The sequence below is a fragment of the Mobula hypostoma genome, chromosome X2 (assembly GCF_963921235.1).
Source record: "Mobula hypostoma chromosome X2, sMobHyp1.1, whole genome shotgun sequence".
NCBI classification, from domain to species: domain Eukaryota; kingdom Metazoa; phylum Chordata; class Chondrichthyes; order Myliobatiformes; family Myliobatidae; genus Mobula; species Mobula hypostoma.
In genome coordinates, this window is record NC_086129.1 from 41,093,026 (window position 1) to 41,109,599 (window position 16,574).

Sequence of the window (16,574 nt, forward strand, 5' to 3'; positions counted from 1 at the left end):
AGCATCACTTGAGAGAACCATTGTGACAAAGTGGGAGCTGATGTATCCTTCCACTTCAACAAAATGGCCCTCCTAGCTATCAATGTAACAAATGCAATAACATGTCACAGAAATACCATGAATATTTTGAGGAATAATTCCAAAAATCGCAGTTAATTTATTAGGTTGTAGATTAATTTTAAGTGCTTCAGAAATTGTTGAAAAAACCGACTTCCAGAACTGTTCCAATATAGAACAAGACCAAAACATTTGTGTAAGTGTAGCTATCTCAGTTTTACATCTATCACAATGACTATCAACATTAGAAAAGATTTTAGAAAGTCTGTCCTTCGTCAAATGATAACAATGTACAATTTAAAATTGAATCAATGAGTGGCTAGCACAAATTGAAGAAGAGTTAACCAACTTCAAAATCCGCATCCAATCTTCCGTCATAAAAGTCAAATTGAGTTCCTTTCCTCAATGCTGTTTAATCTTAGATAAAGGATGCTTATCCCAATAATAAATTATAAATTCTTCCATTAGAACCTTTGATCAAAGGATTCATATTCATAATAGTATCTAACAGGTCAGCCTCCAATATGTAAGGAAAATTACTTAAATATTTTTGTAAAAAATGTCTAACTTGAAGGTATTGCAGTAAGTGTGAGTATGAAAGAGAATATTTATCAATTAATTGTTCAAAAGACATCAATCTATCTTCTTTAAATAAATCCAAAAAAGAATTAATACCTTTATTTTTCCGAAGTAAAAAAATTGGATCACTCAAAGAAGGCTTAAAAAAGTAATTTCGATAAATTAAACTACAAAGTTTAAATTTTTAAAGATTAAAAAAATTGCGGAACTGGAGCCAAATTTGTAAAGAATACTTAATCACAGGATATAGGTTTAAATTACCAACTTTAGCTAATTGCATAGGTAAAGCAGCTCCCAATAACGAGGTTAAATAAAACTGTTTTACAACTTTCAGTTCCAGCTCTACCCAAATTGGCTGATCACTCTTATCAACCCAATATAACCAAAAAGACATGTATCGCACATTATCAGCCGAATAATACATTCTTAGATTAGGCAAAGCAAGACCTCCATCCTTTTTCAATTTTTGTAAGTGACATTTACCAATTCTTGGTCTTTTATTATTCCAAATAAAAGATAAAATAATAGAATCAATCTGATCAAAAAACTTCCTAGTCAAAAAAACAGGAATATTCTGAAATAAATATAAAAATTTTGGTAAAATCATCATTTTAACCATATGAATACAACCAACAAGTGAAAATATAAGAGGACTCCATCTACTAAATAAATACTTCATAGAGTCTACTAAAGGAACAAAATTGGCTTTATAAAGATCCTTATATTTTTTGGTAATTATAATACCTAAATATCTAAAAGAAACTGTGACTTTAAAAGGAGTATTATCATATATAGAGACAGAATCATTTAAAGGAAACACGTCACTTTTACTAAAATTTATTTTATATCCTAAAAAACCTCCAAATTCATTAAATAATTTTCACAATGCAGGAATAGATTCATCAGGATTAGATATATAAACAAATAAATCACCAGCGTAAAGAGAGATCTTATGCATGGTCTCATTCACAAAAATCCCACAGATATTTTTAGCCTCACAAAGAGCAATAGCAAGGGGTTCTAATATTACATTAAACAACAAAGGACTTAATGGACAGCCTTGCCTTGTCCCCCATGAAAGCTGAAAAAAAGTGACAACAGTAGCAATAGGGGCTTTATATATCATTTAATCCAATTATTAAAATTAGCACCAAAGCCAAATTTCTCTAAAACATTGCATTAATATTTCCATTCGACTCGATCGAACGCTTTTTCAGCATCCAAAGACACAACACATTGTGGAGTTTTAAAAGAGGATGAATATATAATGTTAAATAGTCTCCGAACATTTGAAAAAGAATAGCAACCCTTTATAAAGCCTGTTTGATCTTTAAAAATAATTTTACCCAAAATATTCTCCAACCGATTGGCCATTATCTTTGACAGAATCTTAGCGTCGACATTCAGTAATGAAATAGGTCTATATGAAGCACAGTCAGGTGGATCTTTATCTATTTTAAGAATTAAAGAAATAGAAGCCTCATAAAAAGTAGAGGGTAAGTCACCTTTCACCAAAGAATCCTTAAACTTTTCCAACATATACAGAGAAAGCAACTTTCCAAATTTTTAATAAAATTCTACAGGATAGCCATCAAGTCCCGGGGATTTACCAGATTGCATTGAAAAAATAGTTTTATGAATTTCGGCTTCAGTGATTTGAGCATCAAGAGTTTTTTGATCCTCAGCCGAGATTTTAGGAAAAACAATCTTTTGTAAAAAAGCATTCATTTCAGAGGAATTTAACGGACATTGAGATTTATAAAGTTCAGCATAAAAATCTTGAAAAATCTTATTAATTTCTTCATATTCCTGAGCCAAGGTACCATCTTTCCTACGAATTTTCATGATTTGCCTTTTGACTGCAGCCATTTTAATTGAGATGCGAGCAGTTTATTATTTTTATCTCCAAACATATAAAATTGGCTCTTTAACTTAAGCAAATATCCTTCAATGGGATGAGTTAATAACAGGTTATATTGTGATTGAAGTTCCACCCTTTGTTTAAATAAATCAGTATTGGGGGAAATTGCATAGATATTATCTAAATCTTTAATTTGTTTTGAAATTCTATCTAATTCTGCTTTAGTCATGTTTTTTAAGTTTAGCTGAAGAAGAAATAATCTGACCATGTAAAAATGCTTTAAATGTATCCCATATAATTAATTTAGACATATTCCCTATATCTTTAAAAAGAAAAAATGCTTTTATCTGGGTTTCAATGAAACTGACAAAGTCAGAGCTTTGCAATAATGTCTGAGACATGCGCCAAGGTGGGCGGACAAGAATGACATCATCAAATTCAAAAGACAAACTCAGAGGCGAATGATCAGATATAGCAATAGCGTCATATTCACAAGTTTTAACACTAGGCAAGAAGCGGGCATCGATTATAATAAAATCGATCCTCGAATATTTTTTATAAACATGTGAGAAGAAAGAATATTCTCTATTATTGGGATGGAGCTACCTCTACAAATCAATCAACCCAAAATCAATCAAAAAGGAATTAATAAATGACGCGGATCGATTTGGAAGTTGCTGATTGGTTGAGCTCTTATCAATCATAGGATTTAAGCAGCAGTTAAAATCCCCGCCCATTATCAGCATATATTCATTTAAATCAGGTAGTAAAGCAAATACTTTTTCAAAAAAAAGGATCATCTAAGTTAGGACCATACAAATTAACCAAAACAACTTTTCTGTTATAGATCATTTCTTTAACAATTAAAAATCTACCATTAGAATCTGATTCAATATCCTCTTGAATAAATATATTAGGTTTAATAAAAATAGACACACCTTTTGTTTTACTCTGAGAAGTGGAGTGGAATTGCAAACCATTCCACCATCCAAAAAATCTATTTTGATCTCCTGCCCTGATATGTGTCTCTTGAACAAAAATTATATCAGGTTGGAATCGGTTAATAATTTAAAAAGTCTTTTTTAGTTTAATAGGATGATTCCAACCACGTACATTCCAACTTATTATATTAATCTGTTTAAATACCGTACTATAATTTTATTCTACTTTATACATGCGCAGAGCACATACCAATATGGGATGATCAAAAATGGCGGCGATGAAGAATACGACCACATAAAAAACATGCGTGCTCCGGAACCACCCAATGGGAAAAAACTCCTAACTCTAAACCCACCCTCTCACACCCGGAAGCCCGAAAAGGCAAGGGATCTACGATAGAGTTCAAAGCTACTGACCGCTCTGTCTGTGTTTTCTTTCCCTCCCCCCAGTTAGTAAAAAAGTAGAGTGACCTTGTGAAAAAGACAATAAGGTCTCAGCAAAAAAAGGTATTTACATTCCATCAACTAATAAACAAGAAAGAACTCAAATAATGTTATCTCTTAGAGAGAAAAACCAGCGCCATCTTTAAGTTTAATATTAATTCCCTAAAAAAACTTTAAATTCAATTATAAAATGTTATAATAAAACTGAAAAAAATAGTATATTTGACCCAGCTGAATTTTCAAAAAGACTGATTAATACTGTCATAAGTAATTAAACCCTCCCAAATATATATATATATATATATAAAAATCCCTATTTGTAGGAAAAAACTACCAATTAGCTGATTAAAAAAAGAAACGAACCAAGTATTAAATTAAAGGAACAAATCCCCTTATCTCCTTCTCTCAGTTGAATGTTCAGATGATCATTTAGACAGTCATACTTGAGCCGAAAATCTTCTTTCCAAAGGTAGTAGAGAATTGCTTCTCCGAGTGGAGGCCTGTGACTAGTGGTGTGCCACAGGGATCAGTGCTGGGTCCATTGTTATTTGTCATCTATATCAATGATCTGGATGATAATGTGGTAAATTGGATCAGCAAATTTGCTGATGATACAAAGATTGGAGGTGTAGTAGACAGTGAGGAAGGTTTTCAGAGCCTGCAGAGGGACTTGGACCAATTGGAAAAATGGGCTGAAAAATGGCAGATGGAGTTTAATACAGACAAGTGTGAGGTATTGCACGTTGGAAGGACAAACCAAGGTAGAACATACAGGGTTAATGGTAAGGCACTGAGGAGTGCAGTAGGACAGAGGGATCTGGGAATACAGATACAAAATTCCCTAAAAGTGGCGTCACAGGTAGATAGGGTCGTAAAGAGAGCTTTTGGTACATTGGCCTTTAAAAATCAAAGTATTGAGTATAAGAGCTGGAATGTTATGATGAGGTTGTATAAGGCATTGGTGAGGCCGAATCTGGAGTATTGTGTTCAGTTTTGGTCACCAAATTACAGCAAGGATATAAATAAGGTTGAAAGAGTGCAGAGAAGGTTTACAAGGATGTTGCCGGGACTTGAGAAACTCAGTTACAGAGAAAAGTTGAATAGGTTAGGACTTTATTCCCTGGAGCGTAGAAGAATGAGGGGAGATTTGATAGAGGTATATAAAATTATGATGGGTATAGATAGAATGAATGCAAGCAGGCTTTTTCCACTGAGGCAAGGGGAGAAAAAAAACAGAGGACAAGAGTGAGGGGGGAAAAGTTTAAAGGGAACATTAAGGGGGGCTTCTTCACACAGAGAGTGGTGGGAGTATGGAATGAGCTGCCAGATGAGGTGGTAAATTCGAGTTCTTTTTTAACAATTTAGAATAAATTGGACAGATACATGGATGGGAGGTGCATGGAGGGATATGGTCCGTGTGCAGGTCAGTGGGACTAGGCAGAAAATGGTTTGGCACAGCCAAGAAGGGCCAAAAGGCCTGTTTCTGTGCTGTAGTTTTTCTATGGTTTCTATGGAAAACCAACAATATGCAATAATGAACAACTCTCCTTGTCTTCTTTAATTAGTTTCTCAATGAAATATACAAATGACCTTCATAAATCTTCTCTCCAAAATGCAAATAATATACAGGTAGCCAAACAGCCTTTCAGATATTTCATTCAACAGCGGCATCAGTAACAGGGGCAAGTATAGCCTGAACAAAGTCCAGTGCAGCTTTTGGATCAAAAAAAGTACGAGGAGGAGAATTAGCAGGAAAAACTTTAATTCTTGTCGGATACCTTAGAGAGGGAAAGAGTTTTTTTATCATATGCCTGTTTCATTACCAGGGCAAATTTTGATCTTTGTTCCATTATCTCTCTTGGATAATCTTCGTAAAAGCAGAGCTCAGATTCCATAAATCTAAAAACTTTCTGTTTTCTTGCCTGTTGCATTATTTGATCTTTAATTTTAAAGTGATGAAAGCAAACCAGAACAGATCTTGGTTTACTTGAATCCTTCAATTTTGAGATAAATGCCCTGTGTGCCCTTTCTATAGCAGGCGGCTTTGATAGAATGGTAGGAAATAAAGTGTGGAAAAGCTTACCAAAGTAAGCAGTTAAATCTCCATCTTCAGCTCCTTCTTGCAGCCCAACAATTCGTATATTCTTTCAGCGAGACCTAGTTTCCAGGTCTATAATCTTATTTTGATATCTTTCCAAATGAGTTGTAGCTTCAGACAACTTTTGCTTAGTTATCTTCAATTCCTCTTCATGTGTAATAACTTGAGTTTCCAGGTCTTCAAGTTTTCCCAGAAATGACTTCATTTTATTACTATTTATTTCCAGTTGGTCTTAATTGATCCATTCTGATCCTTAATTGAAGTCAGTGTCCAAACGATATCTTCAGCCAACGATGGCATTTCATCAGATCTTTCCTTTTGCACCTTCCCTTTCCCATTACCTTTATCACTAAGTTCAGGTAAATTCTTCCCACTTCTCGTAGATATAGACATACTGTTCCCCCTCAAGAATCAGCAAATAAAAATTTTAAATTCAAAGTTTAAACTAGGGGGAGAGAAAGAAAACTAAGAGCAGCACAAAATTACTGCTACTCCATTTGCAGACAGGGGCGGTCCTTCTAGTCAAGTCCTGTTCCTTGTGCTTCAGTGTCTGTGTCTGGCATTTGGGTCCATTACCAGCACCCCGGTGTGACAGGTTCTTGATTGGTTAAGGGGTTCCACAGGAGTCAGTGTTGGGTCTACCTCTTTTCACATTAATGATCTGGATGATGATATTGTTGGCTTTGTGGCCAAGTTTGGAGATGACGTAAAGGTTGGTGGAGGGGAAGGTAGTGTTGAGGAAGTGGTGAGACTGCAGAAAGACATAGACTATTTTCTAAACAGGGAACAAATACAGAAATCAGAGCTGTAAAGGGACCTGGCAGTCCTCATGAAGGATTCCCTAATGATTAACTTGCAGGTTGAGTCAATAGTAAGGAAAGCAAATACAATATTGGCATGCATTTCAAATGGATAAAAATATAAAAGCAAGGACGTAATGCTGAAGCTTTATAAATTATTGGTCAGAATGCATTTGGAGTATTGTGAGCAGTTTCAAGCCCCATATCTGAGGAACGCATTGAAGAGAGTCCAGAGGAAGATTACAAAAATGATCCTGGGAATGAAAGGGTGAATGTGTGAGGATTTGATGGCATTGCACCGTGTTCTCACTGGAGTTCAGAGGAGTGAGGGGGATCTCATTGAAACATACCAAATATTGAAAGGTCTAGATCAGGGGTTTCCCAACCTTTTTAATCAATACCATTAAACAAGAGGTCCACGGACCTCAGGTTGGGAACCCCTGGTCCAGATAGAGTATATGTGCAGAGGATGTGGGAGAGCATAGGACCAGAGGGCACAGCCTCAGAAAAGAATGACGTTCATTTAGAACAGAGATGAGGAGAAATTCCTTAAGCCAGAGGGTGGTGAATCTGTGGAATTCATTGCCACAGTCAGCTGTGGAGGCCAAGTCATTTGGGTATATTTAAAGTGGAGATTTATAGGTTCTTGATTAGTAAGGGTGTCAAAGGTTACTGGGAGAAGACAGGAGAATGGGGTTGAGAGAGATAATAAATTAGCCATGATGGAATGGTGGAGCAGAATTGATGGGCTGAATAGCCTAATTCTGTTCCCATGCCTTATGGTCTTATGGTTGTATGGATGAAGGGTTAGGGGAGAAAGTGGGAGAATATGGTTGAAAAAAACCCCACAATGATTAAAATATGGAGCAGACTCAATTGGCTAAATTCTGCCCCTGCTGTATATCTTATGGTCTCAAACAATTGATAATATAAACTATGAACAAAAGTACTTTATTCCTCATACAACTGACAGAGGCAACCAGCATCCAAACTATTGCACCATTTTCTATAAACTCTAGAGACTTTTGTGTCTGAAAATCCCAGAAGATCAGCAGTTTCTGGGATACTCAGACCACCCTATCTGGCACAGTTAATGTCATTTCGATCCCATTTCTTCCCCATTCTGATGTTTGGTCTGAACAACAATTGAATCTCCTGACCTTGTCTGCATGCTTTTATGCATTGAGTTGCTACCGCGTGATTGGCTGATTGGATATTTGCATTAACGTACAGGTGTACCTAATAAAGTGACCACTGAGTGTACAGTATGTTCTTTATTTTGTCCTTTGCCTTTTCCTTGGACAAAGGCTGTGACTATCTACCCTGTCTAAACCCCTCATAATCTTATAAACCTCTGTAAAGTTTCCCTTAGCCTCCTGTGCTATGCTAATTCAACAGCAAGGTTAAACATCAAGTTCAAAATACGATCAGGATTCAGAGAAATACAAAAGGTGGGGCAGGGAAATGGGAAATGGAGGAAATGCACTGTGCAGAGGATAGGATAATCAGAAACGGGAAAGATAACATTTTCAGAACATGAACATCCTCAAATGACAAAAAAGCCAAGAGCAGCACAGGTGGAGCTGATGAGGAACCGGGGAGATGATGTGGTGGAGGGAGGGGGAGCAGGTATCTGCACTACTACGATGTGCTTTGCACTCACCATCATGACACGAGGAGCATCTCAATCAATAAATGTGCAACTTGCAAACTCCACCTACGATCGAAAAATCGGCAATTCCTTTCATCCCACAGCAGGTTTCTGCCTGCTTTTGCCCCACAGAGCATCTCATTACTTGACTCTTTCTTGCCAACTGTCTTGTCCAGACCCCTCCCAATTACATCCATAGCATCTCACATGCTTTTAGCAACTCTGAATTCCCTAATCCCCACTGCCTCATCTTCACCATGGGCACACCTCCATTCCCCATTAGGAAGGGCTTTAGTGCCCTCCATTCCTTTAATAAATTTAGATACCACATTCCTCTCTACACATTCCTTCTCACCTTAAACAATTCCTATTTTGATTCCTCTCAGTTTCTACAAATCAATGTTGCAGCCATGGGCTTTCACGCAGGTCCTAGCTATGCCTGCCTGTTCATTGGCTACATGGAGTCCTTGAAGGTGAGACCATAGGTTGTAGGAACATTTCAATGATGGAGCAAGTGAATTTGAAGTTATCCCCTCTGGTTCAAGAGCCTGATGGTTGAGGGGTAGTCACTGTTCCTGAACCTGATGGTGTGAGTCCTGTACCTTCTTCGCGAAGGCAGCATTGAGAAGAGAGCATGTCCTGGGTGGTGGGGATCCCTGATGATGGATGCTGCTTTCCTGCGACAGTGCTCCGTGTAGACGTGCTCAACGGTGGGGAGGGCTTTACCATGATCGATTGGACCATATTCACTATTTTTGTAGGAATTTCTATTCAAGGGCATTGGTGTTTCCATACCAGACTGTGATGCAGCCAGTTAATATACTCTCCACCACAAACCTATAGAAGTTTGTCAAAGTTTTAGATATCATGCTGAACATTCACAAGCTCCTAAGGAAGTTGAGGTGCTGCCGTGCTTTCTCCATAATTGCACTGATATGCTGGGCCAGGACAGGGCCTCCAAAATAATAACTAGAAATAATCATAAGAAATAAGAGCAAGATCATACTGAGGTAAATTGTGAGGCCAGGATTCCATCTTATTGTACACGAGTTCATTCAATACTCTTAGAACAGCGGCATAGAAGCTGCCCTGGAGTTTGGTGGTACGTGCTTTCGGGTTTTTAATATTTTGCCCGATGGGAAGTTCAGACATTTACAAGAAAGTGCAAAGCGACACGTTTGCAGAAGGGGGAGCTTGAAAGCCGCACCGATTTGACAGGAAGTTGGCTGACACCACCAAGTTTCAAACTGAGCGGAGCAAGATAACTTTGAGTGGCCCAGATTTCCCACGAATCAAAATTTCCCGACGATTAATAGTTTTAATTAACTATAATGAGGTCGGTCCTCATTCAACGCAACTCAGGAGTGGGATCTACTCTATAGAATGTTGGAAGTTGTTCATTATGATTCTGCTAACTCTAATGTCTGAACTCAACGGGATCGGAAGCTGTGGCTGAGCCCAGTCTTAATGTATTTTTTAATGTTCTTTTCACCAGCTCTGTGTAATGAAGATAGTGTTTTGACCAGGAAGTCTGAGAAACAGGCAGCAGGGACCGTTGCATCGACGATAAACGGGGACCTCAAGTTGTCCTTCACGTGAAGGTAACTTTTCCATTCTCCCTTAATTTGCGTTCAAAGGGTTCGAGGCTGGAATTTGGGGACACGTAATTGCTGTTGTAGAACTCGAGTTGTAGGATCTTTTCCGAGACAGATTTCGTGACTGCGAAATGAGAGAGGAAATTTGTTTTATTTTCACAGATCTCCCACTCACTGGGCGCCGATGTGTAGTAATTTTAAAGTCATTTAACGAATTGCCTCCATCAGCAAGCAAGGGGTAGTGAATAATTTGCATCTTTCTGAATCCGTTGGGGATTCAGTCTCCTAAGAAACTTACCGAAAATTCACGATTTTTTTTCAAATGCCACTTTTAAGTCGAGGCCTTGCACCCCTGCCCCAAGCCAGTATCTCTATACCGTGGCAACCACTTTAAGTGAAACATCTTCTTGCTTGAGGGAGCTTGTCTTTAAATTGACTGTCACAAGTCACCGTGTCACGTCCACTCAAACAGCATTACACTTCGGGATGTCCCGAGATGGAAGGAAACAGTAATGGAACAATTTTTCTTTCAAGTTTCTCACATTTTATTTGCCATTTTAGTTTTGCATTTGATTTAAAGAATGCACACTTTCCTTATTTCCAAAAGTTCCTATCAGTTCGTTCCCAGTTATTGACTCACCCCCATTTGATCCAACTGAGGAGGAGTTCCCTACATTTTTGATGCAACAAAGTGGAAAGGGAGAAATGTAAAACTCTGATATCAATAAGATCGAAAGGGTACAAGGATGTTGCCAGGACTTGAGGATCTGAGTTATAGGGAAAAGCTGAGCAGAGGAGGATGAGGGGAGATTTGATAGAGGCATTTATAATTCTGAGGGGTATAGATAGGGTAAATGCAAGCAGGCTTTTCCACTGAGGTAGGGTGCGATTAGAACTTGAGGTCATAGGTTAGGGGTGAAAGGTGAAATATTTCAGAGGAACATGAGGGGAAACTTCTTCACTCGGAGGGTGGTGAGAGCGTGGAAAGAGCTGCAGCAGAAGTGGTGGATGCGAGCTTGATTGCAACATTTAAGAAAAATTTGGATAAGTATATAGGTAATGGGTATTGAGGTCTACAATCCAGGTGTGGGTCGGTGGGGCTGGGTTGAATAACAGTTCAGCATGGACTAGACAGGCGAAGGCCCGGTTTCTGTGCTCTATGACTCTATAAATATATGTTTTAATTTCATTTATTAAAAGTGTTTATTTGCTAATGTCAAAAATAAGCACTATTCTAAAATAACTGTTAGGATATTTCTATTTCAGTCCTGGCATCTTTTCACCATGGAATTAAACTTGTAGCAAAACTTCAAGAAACTATCAGACTAGGAAGTTTATACACAAGCAAGATACTCAACAAGAGTGATAAGAATATATTAATGTTTTTAATGCCTTGCCTCCTTTCTTCCTATGTGTCTGATATTTGCAACTTGATTATTTTGGATACATTCCCAAGATCTGGGTGAGCAGAAATGTTCCATTTTTTCAGCAACCATCGAGTGTGTATATATCTAATACTGGAGTTGGAGTCCATCCTATTAAATCAAGTTATACGTGAAGCCGCACAAAGGGAATTAAATGTAAGTATTAATCTCAGACATAAGGTTGAATTTGGTGCTGAAACTTCAAACTTGCAATATATGGTGGCACATATGTACTTTGATAAATTTACCTTGAACTTTATACTTTATTGTCGCCAAACAATTGATACTAGAACATACAATCATTACAGCGATATTTGATTCTGCGCTTCCCGCTCCCTGGATTACAAATATTAAAATATTTAAAATAGTAAAAATTAGTAAATATTAAAAATTTAAATTATAAATCATAAATAGAAAATAGAAAAATGGAAAGTAAGTTAGTTCAAAAGAACCGAGAGGCAGGTCCGGATATTTGGAGGGTACGGCCCAGATCCGGGTCAGGATCCGTTCAGTAGTCTTATCACAGTTGGAAAGAAGCTGTTCCCAGATCTGGCCGTATGAGTCTTCAAGCTCCTGAGCCTTCTCCCGGAGGGAAGAGGGACGAAAAGTGTGTTGGCTGGGTGGGTCGTGTCCTTGATTATCCTGGCAGCACTGCTCTGACAGCGTGCAGTGTAAAGTGAGTCCAAGGACGGAAGATTGGTTTGTGTGATGTGCTGCGCCATGTTCACGATCTTCTGCAGCTTCTTTCGGTCTTAGACAGGACAACTTCCATACCAGGTTGTGATGCACCCCAGAAGAATGCTTTCTACAGTGCATCTATAAAAATTAGTGAGGGTTTTAGGGGACAGGCCAAATTTCTTTAGTTTTCTCAGGAAGTAAAGGCGTTGGTGGGCCTTCTTGGCAGTGAACTCTGCTTGGTTGGACCAAGTCAGGTCATTTGTGAGATTGACCCCGAGGAACTTAAAGCTTTTGACCTGTTCCACTTATTCCACCGATGTAAATTGGGTCGTGCGGTCCGCTACTCCTTCTGAAGTCAACAACCAATTCCTTTGTCTTGCTGACGTTGAGGGATAGGTTATTGTCTTCACACCATGCCACCAGGTTCTTAATTTCCTCTCTGTACTCAAATTCATCATTACCCGAGATACGGCCTACAATTGTTGTGTCATCAGCAAACTTATATATTGAGTTTGATGGAAACTTGGCTACACAATCATGGGTGTACAGTGAGTACAGCAGGAGGCTGAGTACACAGCCTTGTGGGGCACCGGTGCTCAGAGTGATTATAGAGGAGAGCTTGTCCCCTATTTTACAGCCTGGGTCCTGTCTGTGAGGAAGTTGAAGATCCAGCTGCAGATCTGAGTGCTAAGGCCCAGGTTCCAGAGCTTAGGAATCAGTTTATTTGGAATGATGGTATTAAAGGCAGAGCTATAGTCAATGAAAAGGAGCCTTACATATGTGTCTTTATTCTCCAGGTGTTCTAAGGAGGAATGTAGGGCCAGAGAGATGGCATCTGCCGTTGACCTGTTGCTCCGGTAGGCGAATTGCAAAGCGTCGAGGTTGACCGGTAGGCTGTGGTTGATGTGTGCCATAACCAATCTCTCGAAGCACTTCATAGCAATTGATGTCAGAGCCACAGGTCGATAGTCATTCAGGCATGTCACCTTGCTCTTCTTTGGCACTGGGATTACCATTGCCTTCTTAAAACACAAGGGGATCTTAGACTGAAGCAAGGAACAGTTGAAGATGTCAGCAAACACTCCAGCTAGCTCGCTTGCACAGGCCCGGAGAACCCGTCCTGGGACGCCATCTGGGCCCATCGCCTTCCTTGGATTTATCTTCAGGAAGGCCCTTCTAACGTCCTCCTCGGTGATAATGAATCTCCATGCCACCACGTCCGGTTCATCTGGAGGGAGCGGGACGCTCCTCTTCTGTTCGAATCTTGCGTAGAATACGTTTAGTTCATCAGGAAGAGAAGCACCACAGTTCTTGATATTCCCAGCCTTTTCTTTGTGCCCAGTGATCTCATTTAGACCCTGCCATAGTCTACTGGCACCCCTGTGGTTAGCCTGGGCTTCCAACTTGGCTCGATATTCCCTCTTGGCGCCCTTAATGGCTTTCCGGAGTTCACAGCAGGCCAGGCAGCATCTCTAGGAAGATGTACAGTCAACGTTTCAGGCCGAGACCCTTCGTCAGGACCTCTTCCTAGAGATGCTGCCTGGTCTGCTGCGTTCACCAGCAACTTTGATGTGTGTTGCTTGAATTTCCAGCATCTGCAGAATTCCTGTTGTTTCCGGAGTTCACGCCTGGATTCCGAGTAGCGACTGGTATCCCTGGACCTAAAAGCCGCAGCTCTAGCCTTTAAAAGGGACTTGACCTCATAATTCATCCAAGGTTTCCGGTTAGGGAATACCCGGATCATCTTGCGAGACACACAGTCCAAATAAAGTCTGTGACAGCTGAGGCATACTCATCGAGGTTAGCTGCCGAGTCCTTGAATACCAACCAGTCCACCGATTCAAAGCAGTCACGGAGGACCTCATCCCTTTCCTCCGTCCAATGCGACACTACTTTTGACACCGTGACCTCCTGCTTCGGTTTCTGTTTGTAAGCCGGGAGGAGGTGTATGGCCTGATGGTCCAATTTTTCCGAAGTGAGGTCGTGGGACGGAACGGTAGGCATCCTTGACTGCTGTGTAGCAGTGGTCAAGTATATTCGGGCCTCTATTGGGGCAGGAGACATGTTGGTATAACTTTGGCAGCACCTTTCTGAGGTTGGCCTGGTTAAAGTCCCCGGCTGTAATGAGCAAAGCCTCCGGATACCTGGTCTCAAGTTCACTGATGTTGGCATACAGTATGTTCACAGCACACTCCACATCCGCCTGGGGGGGAATATAGACCGCTGTCAGTATGACCGAGGTGAATTCCCGTGGCAGATAGTAGGGACGACATTTCACCGACAGGTGTTCCAGGTCTGGGCTGCAGGAGCTTGTCAGTGTCACTGCGTCCGAGCACCACGCAGTGTTGATCAGTAGGCAGACACCACCTCCCCTCGTCTTGCCTGAAGACGTCGTGCGGTCCATCCGATGGATCGAAAATCCCTCCAGTCGGATGACACAGTCAGGGGTGGCGGGAGAGAGCCAGGTCTCGGTGAAACAGAATACACAGCAGTTCTGCATCTCCCTGCAGTAGGTGAGTCTCCCTTTAAGATCATCCACCTTGTTCTCTATGGCTTGCACATTAGCTAGTAGGATGGTGGGCATAGGGACCCTGAAGCCCCTCAGCTTCAATCTGACCAGCAGCCCAGCTCTTTTCCCACACTTCCTCGGTATATAGTGCATCTTTCCAGAATTAACTTTGAGCAGAATTAATTTCAAGAGGTACTGTATGTGGATTGTGTTAACATAGATCATAGAACAGTATAGTATAGGCCTTTCAGCCCACAATGTTGTGCTGACCTTTTAATCTACCTAACCCCTCGCTCCCACATGGTCCTGCATTTTTTCTTTCATCCATGTGCCTATCTATGAGACTCATAAACTTCTGTAATGTATCTCCCTCTACCACCACCCCTGGCAGTGCATTCCATGCACCTACCACTCTCTGCGTTATTAGATTAAAAAAAAACACAGCCTCTGATATCCACACCTTAAAATTATGCCCCCTCGTATTAGTGATTTCAGCACAGTAAAAATTCCAAAATTATATGTTAGTACAGGAACTCTGAAGAACTGTAAATCATAGCAAGCATTTCATGGGTACATTAGTCTTGCTATAATTACAAGCCCAAACTTGCTGGTGCTGTGCTAACATCTTTGTTCACTCAGGTAGTCTGCTCAAACATGTCCTCTTCTGCTTTCACAGTCTCCTTGAAAACCTCAATCGCAGATGATTCACTCTGATATGATTGTATCGTTAAGTTCACATTCATTTGTGTTTGAAGGTGTTTCTGTCCTGAAATAGAAGAAATTGCTTATTGTGTGTGACTTTATCCAGTTCTAATGATCATCTCTCAAACCACCCAGTCCAATGAGACCTAGTGCAATTTCTAAGATGTCCATTTACTAGGTGGCAGGTGCACTGAAAATGCAATCATATCCTGAAGGCCTTCTCCCCCTCAAGGGAGAAGAGCTGTACTGAGACAAAAGGTTAAATAAAATCTCTTGGGTAATTGATGTGTTGTGCTGAATTGGGGTGGCGCAGTAGTGTGATGGTTAGCACAATGCTTTATAGTACCAGTGACATCAGTTCAATTCCCGCCATTGCCTGTAAGGAGTGTGTATGTTTCCTCCCACAGTCCAAAGACATACTGGTTGGTAGGTTAATTGGTCATTGTAAATTATCCTGTGGTTAGGCCAGGGTTAAATCGGGGGTTGCTGACCAGCACGGCTCTAAGGGCCTATTCCATGCTGTCTCTCAATAAGTAAGTAAATTCATTACTCTTGAATAACCTTCACTTTTCCCTTTTGGAAGGAAAGGCTTGCATGATTCATACTCATCATTGCTGATCCATTTTGTAAAGTTTGAGGTAGCTGTATAAACATAAGCAGCTTCTCAACTCTATACAGGAACAGCTTAAAGATGGAAGGGCTGTAAATTGGGAGAAAACCGCAATTTAGACTGTTAAAATTCTAGAAATTAACAAATTATTTAATATAGTCGTTCAGCCAGACTATGTACCTATGCGTTGGTTGCTTTGTTTTGCAATTACAGTATTTGAAAAGTACATTTGGAATTTTTACTGCTTTTTGTAGACTTGCACCCAGCCAGCAAAAGTCATGACAACGTGCTTAACATTAAATATTTTGGAAGCAAGTGCACACACCAAGATGCCACAAGTAGCACAGTAGCAGTGATTTTAATTATTAATTTGTTTTTTTTTTGGAACGTAGATCAGGGGCTCAACTTTGAGAAGCGATTAGTGCCTGTGTAAGCCAGTTCTTCCCTGCTGCCTCGTATTTTTATTTGGAGATGCTCATCACCCAGAAACCCCCAATTTAACCCTAGCCTAATCACGGGACAATACACAGTGACCAATTAACCTCCCAACTGGTACATATTTGGACTATGGGAGGAAACCGGATCACCGGGATAAAACCCATGAATTCCACGGGAAGGATGTACA

The 16,574-nt window shown here is 40.0% G+C and overlaps 1 protein-coding gene across 6 annotated transcripts in view; it reads left to right on the forward strand.

Moving 5' to 3' along the window:
• The first annotated feature begins 9,652 nt into the window (after positions 1–9,652).
• The window catches only part of nlrx1 (NLR family member X1), a 36,193-nt gene continuing 29,271 nt past the window's right edge, over positions 9,653–16,574 (forward strand). For 4 of the 6 annotated variants that reach the window (XM_063038354.1, XM_063038356.1, XM_063038358.1 and 1 more), the window contains exons 1-2: positions 9,671–10,032; positions 11,516–11,606. The gene's annotated coding sequence lies outside the window, so the exon portion shown is untranslated. Of the gene's footprint in view, positions 10,033–11,482; positions 11,607–16,574 lie in introns of all 6 variants that reach the window. The other 2 variants (XM_063038355.1, XM_063038360.1) reach the window with 2 other exon arrangements.